Source organism: Opisthocomus hoazin, chromosome 8 (genome assembly GCF_030867145.1).
Source record: "Opisthocomus hoazin isolate bOpiHoa1 chromosome 8, bOpiHoa1.hap1, whole genome shotgun sequence".
Classification (NCBI taxonomy): Eukaryota; Metazoa; Chordata; class Aves; order Opisthocomiformes; family Opisthocomidae; genus Opisthocomus; species Opisthocomus hoazin.
This window is the reverse complement of record NC_134421.1, coordinates 24,530,396-24,550,398: the sequence shown is the minus strand read 5'-3', so window position 1 is coordinate 24,550,398 and position 20,003 is coordinate 24,530,396. Positions and strand designations below refer to the sequence as shown.

The following is a 20,003-nucleotide window of genomic DNA, read 5'->3' as shown; positions in this document are numbered from 1 at the left end:
ATCTTAAATGTTGGCAAGGTTAATTCTTCCAAAGCATCCATTTTTTGAGGTGGCTTCAACAGATCCAGCCTACGTTTCTTCCTTCTTAATATCTTCATCTTACGACTGTTTCCAGTTTATCAAACTCTTCTGAATAAATTCAAACATTAAAAAAAAAAAGTAATTACTAGACCTTCACTACTGTGAGCTGCAGGACATTTGCATGCCACTCGGCTTCCTGTTAAGCTGCCACAACACCGTTTAGAGGTTCTCAATTTTAACAGCTGACAGAAGTTCTCTATATGATGGTCCATGAAAGAACCACTTTCTAAACGAAATTTGAACGTTAGACTGCAGGGCATTTTAATTGGTAGGATCATTCACAGATTATTAGCTGATTGTGTATTACATGAATGGGGATCCTTTGCTTATATCATTATCTGTATGTAATACAACTTTGTAAGAAAGCAATACACAGTTTACCCAATGCTAATGTGACACTAGTCTGCTTTCTGCTTCAAGTTCCCAAACACGTCTGCTTAATATGCAATAGTGAGTCACTCTCTGTGTGCATACACAGAGCACAGCCACAATTCCCTTTAAAATTAGTTTTGACTTGTATCATTTCAGTTATCTACATCATAAGTAGCATTTTTTCTTTGAATGCATTGAAGCAGTAATGTTGCAATTCAGCACCGAGATAGCAATATTGATTGGGAAAACCTGCAAGTGTCCGCACACAACACAGGATCCCCGTTTTCTCCAGATACCCCAACCTGGGTGGGTTACCATAATGAAGCAAAAGAGCAGCAACACACCGAACGACCCAACGGTGCTGTTCCAGACTGAAAATTTCACACTGAAGTGTACGAGTTTGGGTTTTTTTTTTTCCCCTCACTGAATTCAGTGACCACTTTTTCCACTGACACCGAGAGAGTTTCCATTCATTATGCCATAAGTATTAAAGTCCTAGTACATTGGAAGCTATTCCTGCCAAAAAAGCCAATAGTTTAAAGATACACGAGTTTACTTCTGTGGAATTCACGATTTGTGGTGTTTGGAACAAATCCTTGAAAAGCTCCAACAAACAGCAAAAAAAAAAAAAAAAGGCACTGGCTATAGCTACACTTACCACCTTCTGAACACACCGGGGGATGGACCAAGGAGCTGGCAAGCTACCTCGCCAAGATCTTTTCGAGCACCTAAAAACGCTATTCCAACTCAAATTCATTACGAGCCACGAGTGTTATGCAGATGCAGCAGCCTTCGGAGGAGCAGTGGTTTTCCGAAGGCGCTCGCCACTTCTCCCCCCAGTAAGTCAAGACTGCCAGTCGCTAACGATGCAAGACGCGTCTCACTGGTACGTCTGGCTTGAGACTTCGCTTCCAAGAAGTGACACGATTTGAGCATTCACCCAGTTAGCCACCCCTCTAACGCCGTCAGACCAGGTACCAGGGCAGACAACACAGACCTGGAGAAGGAAACCTCCGCACCCGAAGACACAAATTTCAGAATGTTGTATGCAATAGATGTTTAGGGATTTCTGTAACGAGGATCTTAAAATGACAAGAAAAAAAAGCCCCCGAAATGTTTTTGCTGTACATCTTTTCTTCCCCTCCGTCCCCTTCTTGTACATTTTAAAAAGTGAAACGGAAAAAAAAACCAACCAACATTTAAATACTCGCAAGGATTTATGTCGAGCGTGGACCACGCACACCACCGCACCGACCCCTCCTACCGCTGCGCAGAGAGGTCGCCCGCGGGTCGGGAGCCCCGGGACAGACCCACCCACAGCTCCCGGCCTCCAGACGCTGCTCCGCGCCGAGGCCGACACCCGCACCTCGCCGGACGACACGCTCCCGCGGACCGGGCAGCCGCCCGTCCCCTCCCCTGCGGCCGACCTTCCTCCCGAAACCCTAAACCCTCCCGACCTCAGCCTTCTCCCGCAGCCCGAGGAGCCGGGCGGGAGAGCCGCACTCCCGCCGCCCCGGGCAGCGTCCGGCCGGCCCCCGGCGGGGGCCCCGGCCTGCTCCCGACCCCGCGCGGTGCCACATCCAAAGGTTACCCGCACCGCCGGGACGAGGAGGACACCGCCGCCGCCGCCGCCGTTAGAGGCGCTCCCGCCGCAGAGCGGGGCGGGCCAGCGCGGGTTCCACGCTCACCCGCGGAGCGACCGAGTCCCGCGGGGGCTCCGCATCCCTTCCCCGCCCGCCCCGATCGGCAAGCAGCCCGGCCGGGCATCGATCAATGGGAACACGGCGAGCGGCGTGAGACCCGGCCGCGGCCGAAAACACCGCCCCGGGGCCGCGCCGGGCGGGCGGGCGGGGGAGGCTGCGCGGGTGCGGGGCTCCCGGCCCCCGCGGGGCGGCGGAGAAGCGCCCGGGATGTCGGTGTCGTGCAGCCGCAGCGGGCTAATCCTGGCTGCTTAACCCGGCGTGCGGCGGGGGCTCAGGAGCATCGTAATCCGCGGCGTGTGCGCGCCCGTCGGGGGGCTGCGGGGCCGCGGCGGCGCGCCCGGCGGCTGCGCTCCCCGCCGAGGCTCAGCCCCGCATCCGCTGCCCTCAAGGTCACGCCGCGCCCCGGCTGCGCGGCGGCGGCCAGGTGCGCGCTCCGGTTACCTGCGGGGAAAACCGGCGAGAGCCGGGGAGCGCGGCACCCAGCCCCGCCGCCTCCCGGGGCCACGGCCCGCAGCCCCAAGGCGGGAGCGGAGCGGAGCAGCGCCGCACCTGCAGCCGCCCGCCCCGACGGGCCGGGAGGGAGGGAGGGAGGGAGGGAGGAGATCCGCCGCCGCAGCCGCGCTTACCTCGGCGCCGCGGGGCCGACCCCGCCGCCGCCCAGCCGGGGGGTCGGAACGAGGCACCCGCGAACCTGCCGCCACCCGCTCGCCGAGCGCACAAGGTCCCCGCGCTCCCCGCCCTGCCCACGGCCGGCCGGCCCCGCCGCGCCGCCCCCGCCCTGCGGCCGCGGGGGGAGGGAAGCAGGGAGTGGGGGCGGGGGGGAAGCGGCGACCGAATTGGGGAGGGAGGGAGAGAGAGAGAGAGAGAGGGAGGGGGCACCGGCGCGGGGAGAGCCGGGGGAGGAGGAGGAGGAAGGAGGGGGGGGCGCGGACCGCCCGCCCCGCCCCCGTCGCCTCACCGGCAGGAACCAGCGATTCGCACTCCTCGCGGCCGCTCCCTCCGCCGCCGCTCCCGAGGCCCGCCCGCCTCCTTCCCCCTGCAGGCACCGGGCAGCGCCGAGCGCGCCGCCGAGCCCCAGCGCCGCAGAGCAACCGCTACAGGAGCCGGGCGCCACCGGGCGGGGGGGCGGAGCGCAGCGATCCGCCCGCCCACGTCCTCCGCCCGCCGCGGTCGGTCACTCGCCCGCCCGCCCGCCCGCTCCCGCCGCCCCCGCACCTCCCGGCGCCGCAGCCGCCGGTCATCGCCGCCCCCCTCACCGCCTGCGGAGCGCTGGTCACGTGACGGGGCCCCTCGCGCAGCCGGGGAAGGGGGGGGTCCCCGACGTGCGGCGTCTTCAATGGGGGAGGAGGAGGAGCGGCTCCGATAGGCACGGCGCCTGCGGGGGCGGGGCCTCGCGCCTCTCCCCGCCCCCCAGCCGCCGCCACTGGCGGGCGGGAGGGTGACGCGCTTGTTTCCATGACGTCGGTGGGCGGGGCTTCGGCGTTTGATGGAGCCCGGCGGGCTTCGGGGGTCGGTGACTTTGCCACGAGCGGCTCCCGCGGGGCGTGGCGTGTGTGTGTGTGTCCCCCACCCATGGGTGCCGCGCCGCCGCCGGCGGCCCGGGGGCTGCCTCGGGGGGCGGGGACTGCCTCGGGGGGCGGGGATCCCCCGCGGCGGGAGGGGGTGGCGGGCCGGAGCCGGTCCGCGGCGCCGGGGCGCCTCGGTTGCCCCGGTGGGTGTGGGCCGTGCGCGGTGCCGGGCCCGTCCCGGGGGCGGTGTCGGCGGCGGCGCTGTGAGGGGAGGCGGGGCCGCCCTAACGGTCAGCCGGCGCGGTCTTCCTCTGCCCCAGGGGGCGCGGGGACGCCGTGCCGCGCCCGCCCGGGCGGTGTCGCCTCACGGCCTCCCCTCCCCGCCCGTCCTATCGCCAGGGCAGCCGGGCCGGTGCCTGCGGGAGCGGCGGGGCCCGCACCGGCGCGGGGAGCCCGGCGGAGCCGGGCGAGGCTCTGGCGTGGCGGCAGGGATGAGGAGGGCGGCGTCTCTGGCGGCGGTGGGGAGCAGCGGGTGCAGCCTCCCGTCAGGCGTGCCCGCCTCTCGGGGAGCCCCTGGCAGCTCCCGGCGGGGGCCGCAGGTGCTCAGCGCCTCCCATCCCGCAGCCCGGGGCCTCCTCGTTGGGAGAAAGAAAAACAAAGGGGGCCGCGACCGCCCTTCGAGCCTTGCTTGGAGGCCGTGCCCGCCCCTCCGCCGGGCACCGCGCCGGGGCGGCTGCCCCGCCGGGCCGCCGGGCGCCCCGGGCCTGCCGCCAGCACCCCGCTTCTCCCTCGGTGCCACTGGAGCCCGCTGGGGCCGCGGAGGGAGGAGCTGCGCTGTCACTCCGGCTGCAGAGCCCGGGGGTTAAAGCGACGGGATGGAGTCAGCACAAAGCCCGCAAGGGCTGACAGATAAATAAATCATCCTAACGGCGTCATTACCGTGGCTTGCCTCGGCTGCGTTGTCTCTCTCTCTCGTACCTGAATGCCTGTTAACGTTTTTCTACTCCTTGTTCAAGAGAGGCAATCGAAGGAGATGGTGAGCGGTAATTGGCTCCTGCCCATTTTGGATGTTGCTAAAAATGCTGCCTTACCTCTCCATATCTAGAGGTCAATTGAAAAATCAAAATACTGAGGTAAGCAATCCTGCAGACTGTTCTGTTGAGGAGATTTCTTGTATTTCTTCCCGGAATGAGAACTTGAAACTGTCTGAACACACACAAACCAAATTCTCTTACGTTCTGTCTGCAGTTCAGCACCCTTCTCTGCACTGACGGCTGTAGCTCAGCGACGCTTCCCCGGGCACTTGGGAACCGCGTTTCTCCATACAGCTTTATAAGACTGGCAGATGTGCTCTGCACAGTCCTGTCATACCTCCTCGCTCTCAGGCAGACAAGGTTCGCTTTGGTGCAGCTAAGAGGGAGATGATGGGCACAACACATTACAGTTCGGGTATGTGTCTGTACCTGCTTCCCTTTGTCTTGAGGGTAGGTAGGTAGGTTGTGCTTCAGTTCTTTGTCTATGAAATGGGAATAATATCCCATTTTCTTCTCAGGAAGGAAGCAAAGGTGGGAGGGGTACATATCAACATTAATTTTTTGAGATACAGTTATGGTAGAATTCTCTAAGTGGATACATTTTTCAAGGCACAAAACAGTTACTGTTTAATGCTCCTCTTGCACTGATACACGAGGATAGCATAAAAACATGCAACACATTGGCTGAAAGTAAGAAATTTCTTCTAGCTCTGCAGAATCTTTTCCCTCAGGATTTCAAAATGTTTTCCAAATTAATCCTCAAGCTACAACACTCTTCATGATTTTTCTGAGAAAATAGGCACTCCTCCTATTTCTAATGGTTAGGATGTGTAATTGACTAACAGAAAACATTCCATATAATGTAGGTCACCGATTATATAAAGCAAGCAAAACAAAGATGCACAGAGGAATATTTCTGGAGCTCTTTCATTTAACTTTTGAGGAAACATTACCATTTCAGGAAAACTCAGTGTGGTTTGCAGACAATTTGGAAAGGCCAGGCTTGACAAATCAGTGACAATAGCTCCACTCATTCTGTGACCAATGCTCTAATGACAAGTATCCTACGTTTTAACAGAGGCAGAAAATGTGTCACAGAGTTGTGAGCTGCCTGAATCTGATATACTTGTTATAAGACTTCAACATGAAGAGTATGAATCAGAGTATTTGGATCATTACAATATTTGGTCAAAAACGAGTTAGGCGGCCACGGTCTGAGTGACACCTCACCATCCCATACAAACTAGGGGCCTTTTGGCAAAACCGCACAACAGGCTTAACCTGAGAAGAGAAAGTAGAAGGCAGACGTTTTCTACTTTGTGCATAGTTCTAAACTTTATTTCATTTTGAAACTGTTTTCCTGACTATCCTGCTAGTGCTGATCCTGTTCAAACTGAGCCAATTAATTAAATTTGATTAAACTGGAGAGTGGAGAAAGCGTGAGAAGTTGGGAGAAGGTTTGTGTGTGCACACAGAGAGATGAGTTTCCAAAGCTTCTACTGGGCTTGCAGAGCCAATCATTTTCCATACCAGCTACACTTTTCCCAGTAAGATTTCTCAACCCAGTACTGCTGTTGGACCACTCTCCACAGGCCACCGTGGAGAAGATTCCTGTTCCCTGTGCTCCTGGCTGGGGCTCTGCCCCAGTTCCTGCGGGAAGGTGGAAGCTGCATCTGGTGATGGCTCCAGTATCCTGCATTGTACCACATCAGTCTGTTGCCTAAAAGACCAGGCAGCCATCTAGATAAGCAAACAATTGGCTGCTGGCTCATCTTGTTGGTGTCCTGATGGCCAAATTGCTCTATGATCCACCCACGCATCCTAGCAATGACCTTGTGAAACAAAACAATATCACTCAGTTTATCCAGCCTTTCCTTAGGAAAGAGGCCTATCTGTAAGCATTTGCATTTTTATCAGCTCAAAATTCTTTCTCTTGAGTGTTCAGGAGCTCAGGATTTCTGCATAATGTGTTTCCTGTTGTGAATGCATATGATAATTTAAAATACTTGAATTTTTTTTTTGCTCTTTTCCATTTCCCTCTCAAAATTTTTCGTTTAATTTTTTTGTTTAGTTTTATGTTCTTTCACTGTGATAGTGCAGGATCAGGAGGGTGAAAGATAGAAATAAACAAAGGAACGTGAGAAGCAACAGTTATTGCACAGATCACTTTTCATTTACATAATACTTGAAATAAATAAGAAAAAAATACACTGGACTTTGTCTGTTAACTGTTTCTTCTTTACTTGTTCTTTTCAGGTGCCATCACAGCACAGCAGCATTACAACCCCAGACCAGATGAAAGAGTAGAAAGATATTTCATGAACAAAGGCGCAATGTCTACATGCAAAGAAAAAAAAAATAACAAAGCAAAATATCCTGGAGTTGATGGAGAATCTGACTTGGAGAGAGGAGAATAAAAAAAGAGAGTAAGCTAGGATAACCATACTTTACACTGCTATAAAGAACAGGAAAAAAACATGTTTGGGAAGCCTTTCATGATAAAATGTAAAAAAATAAAATGAAGTATCGATGTGATGAGACAGTATGACCATGGCTGCCTCTTAGAAAGGAAGAAATGACTGGTGAATGAATGTGAGCTAAATAGCATACCAGTAGAGCTCAAAAATGCATACAGTGAGCACCCAGCTACCTCCCCTGCAGCGGCTTTCCTACGTAGTACTACCCTGGTTTGGAGCTGATACTTTCTCCCCCATGGCTGGACCCTTGCTGCTTCGTTGCTGAATTCCTAAAGGATGGCCACTCTCAAGCAAGGCTTCTCCTGGAAAGCAATTCGGTCCAGTTTGCTAGGAGAGTTTGTTAAAACAACACTGCTGTTGCCCATCTCCCTGAAGCTGCTACAAGCCATCATCTCTCCGTGCCTGTCCTTGTTATGGGTAAGTATCAGTCAGGCAACTTACCTTCACCCCAAGAATCAAAATGTGGGAGTGTCCATTATAATTACCAAGGTACAAATGTACTTTTGGGGAGTTCATGGTATGTGCAATTCCACACTGAAATAAAAACTGTTAGTTCATTTGATTTATGCGACCATGGGTAATTTTAGGTGTGTTGCTTTTTAAGGCCTCTCTGCTGAACTTTTCAGATCTTTGAGAGCCTCTCACCAGCTGATGTTAGTCTGTGAAGCTTCATTGATTTCACTGGTTTTGTGGGCCTATTCCAATTCATGCTGACTGAATATCTGGTTCATAAATTGTGGCATTGTGATCCTGCTCCTCTGTGATCAAGTGACAAGGGTTTTGTTTATTTTTCCTCCCCTCCCCAAGATAAGAAACAACAGGGGTAACCATTCTATCTCTGAGGCTAACATCAAGATCACTGACCAGTCTGAGTCACAATCCTGACTCACAAAAATTAGTTTTGGGAAGAATAACCGTAGCCCCTCCTGTCTCTTGTCAGTGCTGGGTAATTGTCTTGAGGAGAACAATAAATTGTCTCTCAGCAATGCTACTTCAAAGTCCTTTGGATAAGAAAATAGATAATTCAGTTAAGCCGCAGGTTCCTTCAGCAAACCTTAGCATTTCTGCCCCTTGGCGATCGTTCAAGATGGTTTTGAAACATTTAAGAGTCATTAGAGCTAATAGCTCCCATTCTGCATTTCCTTCAAGGAGGAGTATCAGAAAAAACGCACTACCTTGTTCCCACTACCTTAATCAAGAATAAATCATTCAAATGATAAACAATGACCAGAATATGCTTGAGTAAATTATTTGTTTTCTTTGTTCATCAGATACAGCTCTAAATCATCCTGGCTGTTTTTAAGATACTAAGAAAAATATCCCACTTTACCTAAAACTGCAATTTAAAAAATATTAAGAATGACTTATTTCACATGCGTAGTTTAAAACTCTAGGCTCAGCCTTGCAAGTCTTATTCACGAATAATCGTTTCCAGATTACAAATAACAGATCTGAAGATTGTCAAGGTGAAAATTTGAATATCTGTGAAAAGGTGTGGCTATAAAATATCTAGTATCAAAGTCTTAAAATAAATCACTCTTCATAGTATAAATTATAGTAAAAGCATTACTTAAAAATGTTTATACTTGTGTATAGGGAAAATCAAGTACGCTTAGAGTGCTTAAGTGTAGATTATGGGCAGTCAAAAGAGCAAAGTCTTGACTAGGGCATTGTCTCTATTATCAGGTAATAATACAACTATAAATATTAAGGTGAGTAGGAACAAACTTCTAAAGATAATTTAGAATGTTTCTTGCTAGCTCATAAAATCGAGGAAAATTAACTCAGTTCTTGTGGCATCAACTATGTTTCTATTATGTACTAGTAGAAAAGATCAATAGTATTTTCCTCTCCCTAAGTTCCCTTTTATCAATTGGATAGCATAGCAGCCTTGTATTGAACTACCAGAGTTTAAATACATCATGTTATGGGCACATCGAGTAACAGGACTGTGGGTTATTTTCAGGCTACAGCATGTTACGCAGCAATAAAGGCAATTTGGTTTAGGACAGAAGTGGATTAAAAGACATAAAAACATTCTGTACATGACAGCAGTCCAAACATTGACAATTTTGTTATCTTCAGTTCTGACTGGATTCAGTGAGAGCTGCACATGCCTAATAATTACTAAAACTGACACCTATGTTACTAAAAATAGCTTGGATTACTACAAGGGATTTAAAAATGAATCCACATAAAAGGCTTTGACATCTATTCAATTTAGATTTAAAATAAGTCTTAATTTTGTTTATCTTTCGTGTTTTAGTCTATTTGCTGTTAAAAACAACCAGATCTGTTTCACTCTTCCAGCCAGTTCTCGGTGCCTTTCACGTTCAAGCCCCTAGCCCCAGTGGTGGCTTTTGACCTGCAAGCCATGCACAGAGAACCGTCCACCAGCATATCAGAAAGGGCCCACAGGTGGTCTGTGGGACTATAGTCAGGAGTAAATGTATGAGATGTCCTTGACAGCATATGTAATAGTTTTCAGAAATGATATGGGCTGGTGATAATCCACTGGTCCAAAGTGTCTGACAACCACTACGCTAGCACATTTGTGCAGTTTTTGGCTGTATACATTGAAGACATATATTTACTTGCTGTTAATGAATCAGTCTTTACAGGAATACTTGCTCTACAGGTTGGTGCAGAAGGGCTCGTAATGGGAAGTTTAAATCAAGCTCAGCCAAAATCGCCTCTCCCCATTGTCTGCTCTGGACTAAAAACACTAGAGGGGAGACTTTTGTTTTATGATGAAGATGACCCAAGTGTTTGTATTTTTCTGCTGTACATAGGGAAAATGCGGAGGTGAACCAATCAAGGATTCAGTCACATCATATTGAGGTTTTGGAAACAACTGAGGTAAGCATTTGGGATCTTCTAGAGATCTTTCTTCAGGACTTGCCCAGCCCTGCACCAAAGTGCTGAACCACACTCTTCCACTCCCTTTGTTCCTTTGCATAAAACCCTTTGCCTCCTTTCCCTTTATGTACCTTCTCCTTCACTTTTCCTTTGGTTCAGCTTTTTTTTTTTTTCCCCCAAGTGACACCTTTCCCACACTTCCTGCCAACCAAGCCAACCCAAGCCAACCCAAGCCAACCCAACCCCAAGAACATCCCATGGAACTAATGCATCAGATGATGAATTTGCAGTTTGTGCTGTTGTTGTGTGGTATTTCTCCTCTTGTCAGTAGGATGGGATTCGTCTTCATATTGACATTTAAAAAGGACACAGGGATACCTGTACTGGTAACCCTAGGCTCCTTTTATAGTCAATGGTGAGAAGACGCAGCCTCCAGCAGGCAATATATGTCATTCCAAGTTTAATGTTTAGGATAATTCTGCAGTTGTCTATACCTCTCCTTTAATTCTGGAGGCAAACAAGGGTGAGTAGTTTAAATTTAAATGTCTAACTCTTAGAAGTTTAGCAAGTGGGTATGTGAGATAAGCTTCTCTTTCAGACTGTGTGATTTTTTGGATGCTCTTAATCTACCAGCTGTTACTTTTAAGTGGCCACTGAACTGGAGAATGTAAGCCAAGAAGCCAAAAGTAGAAAAATATATTGGGAAAACCAGGTTTTAAAACTATACTTAGCCAGTGATTTTTAATGAATGCAACTTGTTTAATGAGTGCAACTTTTGCTAACAACTTTCAGTAATTAGAGCACAGAAACTTGAATTGAGGTGAATAATCTCTGTGAAGTAAATGAGGTGATCTTAAGTAACGACCTGAGCAGAGCAGGTCTGAGTCCAGTGGAGCTATCTGTGAGGAGAGGGATACTGGTATGCAGAAGGCTTGCAGGACACGGCTTCTGTCTTGAATTCCACCAAGCTGGTGGGTTGTACTCCTGGTAGACTCGGTTTAGACTAAACTCCCCTGAGACTCTATTCTTTGTTGCTAGACCAGCCAGCGGTGAGTGTGGGTCCCATCCTGGAGTTTCTTAAGAATAAGATTTGAGATGCAGTGTCAAATTGCCAGCACTGTCACAGCCTGTTTTGAAAATGACGCTGAGACTTGAGTGACACTGAGACTTCAGCTTTGAACTTTCTGATCACTGTATGTTTGCTTGCCTTCCACCTTTATGTGGTTCTGCGGAAGTCCATGATGCTCTGCCAAGGTGCAGGGAAATGTCAGCACTCGGAAAAGTGTCAAGAATCCCCCTCAAAAATAGGGTGTTGAAGTGTATAAATAAATATAAAAACATACATATACATGAAGAAAACTTGCTTTAGAAGGAAACTGTTATCTAAACATATGTCCACCTTAAACTCTAAACCAATATTACATTTAGCAAAAATAATAAAAAATTAAAAATTATAAACCAACAGTAAAATGCCCATAAATTCTGTTGGCATTAGAAAATCCAGCTTGTTACTGAAACCAAAATTGTTCCTTTCCTTATTACTGATCTTTTCCTTGTGCATATCTTCATCCATTTTAATTTTGCTGAGAAGATGAGCAAAAATGTCCATTTTAGAAAAAGGTGGGTTTATATGGGAACCATACAAAGTTTTGTTCTTTTTTTTAAAAAGGAACCAGAACTCTTCTTGGTAAACAATGGATGTTAACCATGAGAAATGAAAGAGTTATTTAAGACCTCTAAAACCAGAAAACAGGTAGTGTTGTGAAGATAAGTTTTTTCCCCCTGATCTTTTCCTCTTTTCTAAATTAGATAAAAAACTATTTGAAACATTAAATTGGCAGACAAGTAAAGCTAAGATAAAGTACCTCTTTTGAACCCATAATGCCAGGAAATTCAGAGATGGAGCTGCAACATTACTTTTATTCCATACTGCAGTACTTTTGGTGTGTGGCATTTCTCATTGTTGACATAATACTGAGATAGGTAAGAACACATGATTTTTTGCCTTCCCTCAAATTTTTTTCTTTCAGGTTGAGGGGTAGGGTTTTTGAATAGCTTACTACAACATTTCTATTTTCTCCTTCAATGTGTTCTGCACATTGGAATGTATTCTTATTTTATTTTTGGCTTTATGGTTGACCAAAGTCAATAAAATTATGTGAGAGAAAGCAATGAATATGATATATATCTCATACCTATATTAGATGAGGGTTTTTTATTGTCCTACTGCAAGCTCCAAAGAGAAACATGTATGTAGATTAAGTTTAACTTGTGCATGCCTTTGCAGGTTTAGGACATAAACTGCCTAAAGGAACTCATGAAAATACATTGCTTGCGTTGTATCAGGGAGTTTCTGCATCTCTCTCAGTATAGTCATTGTTTCCTATCTGCAATATTAAAAAGCATTTGCCAGAACTCCAGTCTGCTCCTTTGAAAATTTAAACATGTGCACTTATTTTCCGTTGTTATGAGAATAAGGAATGGGTTTTTTTCTTAATATATTTCAACTTTATTGCACTCCTGAAATACATCAAAGAAATATCCGATCTGAAGCCTCATAGTGTGGGTAATTTTCAGCAGGGTTATAAGGATCAGCATGTATTTTTAAAATAGAAATCACTGGGCAGGTCCAGTTTATTTCATTGTTCAGCTTTTCCCAGATTTCACCTGTGGCCCACTGTGTGGAAAGGATGAATGACTTTGCAGAGTGTTCACCTCTTCCAAGAAGTGGTAGGAGGGAGGGAGGAAGGAAGAAAATTAATCAATGAAGTCCTGGTTCTATACATCCCTACTCAGCTACCACTTTGTGTATGTTGACCTATTATAGCAGAAAGACTTTTACTAATTCTTCGGAGTAAGGAGAAGTCAGAAAGGTAATGGATCTCAGGCATGAGCTTCTGAGTCATTGTATCTTAGATACTCATTCACGGAGAGGTGCAATCTAGCCATCTCCTATTTTTCAGGTCTGTCTTTAGAGGTACTCTCTCAGTCTATAGGAATTAAAAACTGAGCACAAAAATACAAAGAATTAATTATAGAAAATGCATTCACCTCTATTCCAATTCTTTTCATCTGTGTTTTGAATCATCTGTGAAATAAGAGGTGTAATAAATCCAAGTATATCTAAATTATGTTTCAAAGTGTTTTTTTAGTGTTTAAGACAGATATTGCATTTTTATACCTATAATCTATATTAACATTGATAGCATGGTTTGTTTCCACTTCGTTTTAGTCACACGAGGTTTTTTTTTTTGCTTTATTTTGTTTTTAAACATGACTCAGGAAGTTTCTTTATGCTTCTTATACAATACTTCCTCTGTTTGTCCTCTATTTTTGGCTTGCTTTTCTGTTGTTATCTCTAAATAATGTACATTAAGTTGATGACTGGAGGACCTGTTTAATACAACAATTACAGAATAATTACCATATTTTGCTATATATTAAATGTCTTTGGAAAAATAATTTTTAGTATTTGGTGCTTTAATTTTATTCTTCTACAGTGTCCCTATACCATGATACATTCTATGCATTAATTATGATTTATCTGCTTAAAGTCCAAAAATAAGTTTAAAATATAGTCAGGTTTCCCTGAAGAAGGAGAAGTTTCATGTTATCAAAATCAAATGCAAGAAGGAGTAAAAGGTGATATTTTTGTAAACTGTGGAAGACATATCAAAGGTTCATGAGGATTCAGATGAGCTAAAATAATGTTTGTGTACACTGATAAGACAATATGCTAACTTTTTATTGTGGCTGTAAAGGGAATGGCCTTCTAATGGACTATCAATGCAACAGCTTTCAGAAAAACTAATTCACTAAATGCCAGATAGTACCAGTTTAGTAGCTAAATAAATAAAGCAGTATTCACCCAGAATGAGCATGGCAAAATCAAGCTTCTAATCATCTAAACAACAGCTGGGGAAAAGGTATCCACGTTTATTCTTGTCTTCTCGATATTTGCTTTCTTCCATAGTTAATATTTATTCTGACAATGGATTTAATACTGCTTCGAGAAACAGATGATACAGTGAAAGAAAATATGTATCAACAGTGTATAAGATCTTTTTGTTCTCTAAATTTTAAAATTCTACTCACCTTAATGAAGTTTACAATCTTTACTTTTAAAGATAAAATCTAATACACAGAGACCTTTGTTATCGTTTGGTACACTTTAAGCTTCATGTATTGTTCACTCATTAAATTTCATTTTACAAGATAATAACAGGGATATATTTTATGAATATAGTTTGATATAATTGCTACTCCTTATTTAATGGTAGTATCACCTTGCAATTAAACAATTTGCTTTACCCATACAAAAGGTTTCCATGATACATCCTTTTCTTTTTGTCCACTGAATTCCTGCCCATTCTTAGGTGAAACTGTTTGCCTTTTCATCACACTCTTTTATCCTCTCATTTAACGCACACTTAAATGTTCTCCTGAGCTCTGGATGCTTGATGCCAGGCTTGTAAGGTTCAAAACATTTGATTTGTTGGGTGATGTCCTTTGGAAATGGAAAACACAGAAGAAAAAATAGTGTTGCCCATGAAGACTTGAACAGGATATAAATTGTCTTTCATAGCCAGTATAAACCTATGAGGACTATGCCTCTGCAGGATAATGATGAGACACTTCAAAGGAGAAGAATTCCAGTTTCTGTTTTTGGTGGATGGTTGTCTTCGTTTAATTGTACCCAATGTATTTTATAAGTTGTGTGATTTTTTACTACTAAGGTATGTAGTCTCTCGCTACTGTGTTATGTAGTCATTCAAGAGTTCTGTCTGTAGTACAGTGTCTACTCATCCAATCTATAATCAGGCACCACTTGTATAATGGTCTGAAGTGCTGTGGCACAACCAAGTTTTTACATCAGCCTTACAGTCTGTCTGACAGAGACCGCCGCATATTTCGGATATGTTTTTCAGAGGCACTCTCTCCTGGTTTGTTGTTGTTGGAGATGCTTTAGCCACAAAACACCTTTTCCTCACGTAATAGCTTGAAAGTCCTTTGAGCCTATTCCCTTTGGAAGAGGGGACTTGCACACAGTCTAATGACAGTGTCCATCAGCGCTTCTGCAGAAAAAAACCCTGTAGTAAAGGAAACACGACATTGAAGTGCTTTCAGGAAATGCATTTCATAAAATTATCCTCTGGATTGCTTATGCTATGGGGAGGCTTGTGGTAGGGAAAAATAAGGCTGGAATTAACAAAGCATAAAGCCCAAAATCTTGGAAAAGTAAATCCAGTATCTATCTGAGACATAAGAGGGGACCAAAAGACATTCTGCTTCAGCCTTACCTCTTTGGAAAATGTCCTTTGCTAAGGTGAGAAAGAAAACTCACCTGTATGTCTATTTGACCATACCATTAGTTTATTTATAAATTCATCGCTCTTTTACTTGTACCTATTCATGTTTGTAGTTCTTCAGTAACTTACAAGCAGTAACCAACACACATATGTGACAGCACAGCTTACCCACTCCAGCTTGAATCCTGACTAATGGCTAAGCCAGGTTCTTAACTATATTTTTCTGCCTTTTGTTCAGTTTTTGCATCAAACAGTGCATATTACATCCAGATTTTGATAATGCAAGCCACCACTTCAGCCAAATGGCCTCTATGAGTAAGGCAGAAACATTTTTTATTTTCTGGAGCAATTAATTAGGCATCCACACTGTCACTCCCACACTTAAATTAATCTCCATATGTTCAGTTATCATAGGAAAAAAAATAAATGAAAGAAGAAGCTCAAGGGAAAATTCATAGCCACATCTCTGCAATGCTTTTTCAGACACCTAAATTTCTGTCAGAATGTTGGGAATTCATAACCTCATTATTACATACTTAACTGATCAGCACACTTCATAATTTCCACACAAATAATGGCCCTGTCACTTTTCATCATATATTTAAAACAGAGAAGAAAAAAAAGAAGTCTCACTCATGAGACTTTAGCACTTCTATTACATGCAGTTTAAGACAGTTACTATTTACCTGTGAAATACTACTTCCAATTTAAATGGCACTTCTCAAGTCACTTGTTTTGTGATATATTGTCTTTGGTTCATTTAATTTCTTGTTTCATTTCCTTGTTAATTTGAAAAAAAATCCATATTTTCTTGATCATTTTTCTGAATTGCCAAAGATTTTGTTGGAAACCCTTTTAGATCACTTTTTAAATTAAATGTCTTGTGTGATGTGTAGTCTCGGGTAAAAAAAGAAATATGGAAATCACATTTACACTAGTGAAGCACCTTAACACAGGAAGGAACTTGCAGCTAGTGAAACGTAGAAATATATCCTGTAACAGCGTATGTATCCCTGGCCTGATACAGTTGTTTTCTCTGTGTAACTTTCCTGTGTTTTAAGGCATTAAAAATGTTCACAGCCAAAAGTTTCCACCCTTGCCCCAGCATTTCAGTTGCACGAGACGCAGTCTGACTGATCAGTACATACCGGGGAACAGACTTTGGCATACAGGCACGAATCTTCCACCCAGCAAGAGACAGACTCGTCCCCTCTTTTAGGCTGGTGCACACTGGTGTTTCGGATGCTTACCACATAGTTCTGTCTATGATAAGGAATATTCTTCTCCCAGCTTTTGGACGCGAGTGTGACAAATGAATCCTGACCCTCTGCTGAGGCTGTTGAACCCTGCCAGTACTATCATTCTTTGGCTCTACAGCACTTCAAGGTATAGCAAGTACTTGAAACCCCATAGTCTTTGGAAGTTATCAACCTGCAGGATTTTCTAGTCTCAGTAAACAAAACCAGATTAAGGAGGAAAGGGGTCAAGCCTTTATGTAAAAAATCTACTTGATATGCCTTATATTAGCTCTATGACCTTCCTGTCTTTAAAGCTTCACTTTTAATTTCTGCATTTTCTTGAATTCCAGGATCTCGTTGCTTACTCAGTTCAATGTTTTCTTTCAGCTGCTACCTATTTGCTTGCTTTTTTAATTCCAGCTAGGTTATTCTTTACATATAGCTTTAGAACAGAGAAGACTGCTTAGTTATAGACACACCTTTGTTTTTTTTCGTTTAAGGAGATTGCAGAAGGGCGTTGGAGCTTAATCAGTGTCACTCAGAGGCAGAAGGCCTCCCTCACTCCCTTTCTTCTTCTCTTCCTGCCTTTCTCCCCTCCCATCCTTCCTCCCTTCCTCTCTTCTTCCTTCTCTCCTGCCCTGTCCATAGAACCACTAAGGAATTTAGTGAAATTTCCAAACTGATTGTAAGCATAAAACTAGACATTAAAAGAATTGTTCTTCTGTGTAAGGGCAAATAAAACAGGAGTTTAGTGAGAAGATTTCCATGGAAACATAGTTCAGTGACAATGAAAAATATTTTTCACCACAATGTGCTAAAAATAACTTCACAAATAACTTTATAAAATTGAGCAATTTTTTACTGATACCATGGCAGGCAAAACCATTGTATTTTTTGTCTGCAGGACAATATGGCTCTTTCTAAGTTCTGCATTCCTAATTCTTGAATAGGATAACTTTGCATTTGACAGCCTGCTTTTTTTAGCCTATTCTGACATTAAGTATTCTTATTCATCTAGGTACAGGTATTACAAAAAAAAGTGGGCTACATTGTGTGCTTGGTTGCTTGCCACTTTCCAAATTCTTCTGCATTATTGCTATTTCACAGCTATACTACGATCGATTCCCATGAAAAGAGCAAGCAGCTTGGATCTGCACATTCAATTTGCTATTGCAAGAAAGCTGTGTCTTCTTTTACCTTTCCTACAATTTTTAAAGAAAGAAAGGTTGATTGGCAGCTCCTCTTCAAGGTACAATAGAGCAGTTAATAAGCAGTCTTCCTTCATGAGAACTGTCACTGTACCATATATGCTGCTGCTTCTATCATTGGGCTTATGAAATTCCCTTTGGGATCTCAGTTTTATGTTAATATCTCCAATAGTCATATATGTCCTCGGGGTTTTTTTTCTGCATTTGGTTTTCAAGTACAAACACATAAGCTCATATCTGTGATGACTTGTGCATTTAGCAATATGTAGTTGATTGATACTGGTTGATGCTATAAGGTATACATAAGTTAGCTGCAGACTCCATCTCTGTTTTGTCTGTAACAGTTGTACAGTCATACTTTGTTTTCCCATGGTGTTTCACTTTTTTAGTGAACTAAAATTTCACTGGAATTATCTATATAGGTTGGTTTGTTCAGCTAGCTGAAACATTGTGGTCACAGAGGAAGGAGTTAGTTTCTATGAGATGAAGTAGAACTGTACAGATCACTTGGTCAACGGATTTGTCCAGCAGGGTTTTGTGGTCATCTGATGGGTCTTGTCTGACAGGCAGACTTGAAGGTATAGAACAGAAGGAGCTAAAGTAAATACGTATACTTTTTTCCATTTTTGACAGCCTACTCAAGGAGAAATTGTCTGCAAGAACAGTTTGAAGGAAGAGGAAATATTCCTGTCTTCTTGCTGACTGCTGGGCCCTCAGTGCTTTCAAGATGAATGGGCTTTGAAGTCCTGTATTTAGACCTGCTACTTCTAAAGGATTCTCCGATTATCTTTGTTTTCTTCTTTAAGTAAATGAAACTGTATGCTTGAAAAGGTCACACGGAAGCGCAGTTGCTCATAATCACAGTGTGTTTTTTCTGAGAAGTGGTATGTCTACCTTATGGTGGTAGATGGAACTAGATCCTATGTAGATATAGCTGGATTGTGGGTTTGGCTCTTAGGACAAATGTTACATAGTTGGTCTATGTTCTCAAATGGAAAAGTAGCACTTGGATTCTGTCCAGATGGCGGAGGTCTCAAAATGGGAGTCAGTAACTGAATCTCCTCAGTTACACAAGAGTGTCCACAACTGGGTGCTTTACAAGGTGTTAGAGTAGTGAGCAATACAGGTTGTGTTCTTGTGGTATCTTCTCCGCCAAGGACCCGCTCCTCTCTGTCTGTTGGTGAAGCACTCCCAAGAAGAAGTATGTCAGCAACTCAAGTGCCTTAAGAAATGCCTTACAGAAAGTTAGGGAAACTATCAAAATTCAAATATGTAAACATTTAAACATGAACAGTCTTTTGGGCGTTGAGGTCAATGTACCAAGACTGCATAGCCTTCTCCAATCATATGATTGTAAAGCAAATCTAATGCTCTTTTTAACACAAAATTCTGAAAAAAAATTATCCTAAGACGTAAGATGGGACATGCAATGATGAAATAATGACAGCTTTGTCACATTGATAAAAAAGAATTCTGAGGATCAATATATTTTTCTTCAATGTTTTGTCCATCTATATAGTAGGACTTATTTACTTTTAGAGCAGTACAACTTAAAGTTGAATATCTGTGACATATGTATATACTAGTGGGAAAGAAAAAGCCTAAAATTTGGATCCTGAAGAAGAAAGTTGAGACAGAACTCTCAAATGAAGGTTTGACTGAAAGAACAGATTGGAGGGGGAGGATATACTCCTTATTTACAACTTTGAGGCAGAATGAACACAATATCTGAGATCACTGAATAGGGCCAGTATAGAAGTGCAAAGAAAATTAAACCTGTCTTAAATGGAATTTCTAGGTTAGGTAAGGAAAGTATGAAGCCTTGTTTTGGCCATTCCACACAAGGTTTCGTGACTGACAAAATGGGTAGGGCCAGGACCCATCCATCTTGACTGTCAAAAATGCCTTTAGTCTACTAGTGGCCTTTTCTGGAAGAGCAAATTGCATTTAAAACTGCTCTTAATATGCAGGTTTTACTATGTAAGCATGTTCTAATCAGGAATGTCTGCACTGATAGAGCGACTTTAATTTCTTTCTGCTTACAAGTTTCGTGGCAATCTCACTAGTGATCATGCTGAAACATACCTGCTTTGAGTAGACAGTCTACTCTGCACAATGCATTTAATAAACACCCTGAGCTTCAGCATTTGCAGTCAGAACTCCTTTTAGGTGGATTTTGGAATGTCAGATTGAACATACCTTCCTGCCTGCGAT

The 20,003-nt window shown here is 44.3% G+C and overlaps 1 protein-coding gene and 1 long non-coding RNA gene across 10 annotated transcripts in view; one reads left to right on the top strand and one right to left on the bottom strand.

The window, feature by feature from the left end:
- The window catches only part of ATP2B1 (ATPase plasma membrane Ca2+ transporting 1), a 63,847-nt gene extending 60,330 nt beyond the window's left edge, over window positions 1–3,517 (bottom strand). For 3 of the 9 annotated variants that reach the window (XM_075429330.1, XM_075429321.1, XM_075429329.1), the window contains exon 1: window positions 2,783–2,900. The gene's annotated coding sequence lies outside the window, so the exon portion shown is untranslated. Of the gene's footprint in view, window positions 1–1,111; window positions 1,346–1,450; window positions 1,618–2,597; window positions 2,691–2,782; window positions 2,901–3,114; window positions 3,260–3,371 lie in introns of those variants that run through there. The other 6 variants (XM_075429324.1, XM_075429322.1, XM_075429323.1 and 3 more) reach the window with 6 other exon arrangements.
- Window positions 3,518–4,913: 1,396 nt separating this feature from the next.
- On the top strand, window positions 4,914–10,034 carry LOC142362303 (uncharacterized). Its single transcript, XR_012764934.1, has 3 exons — window positions 4,914–5,113; window positions 6,955–7,592; window positions 9,968–10,034. It is a non-coding gene; the product is annotated as an uncharacterized LOC142362303 (long non-coding RNA).
- The last annotated feature ends 9,969 nt before the right edge of the window (window positions 10,035–20,003 follow it).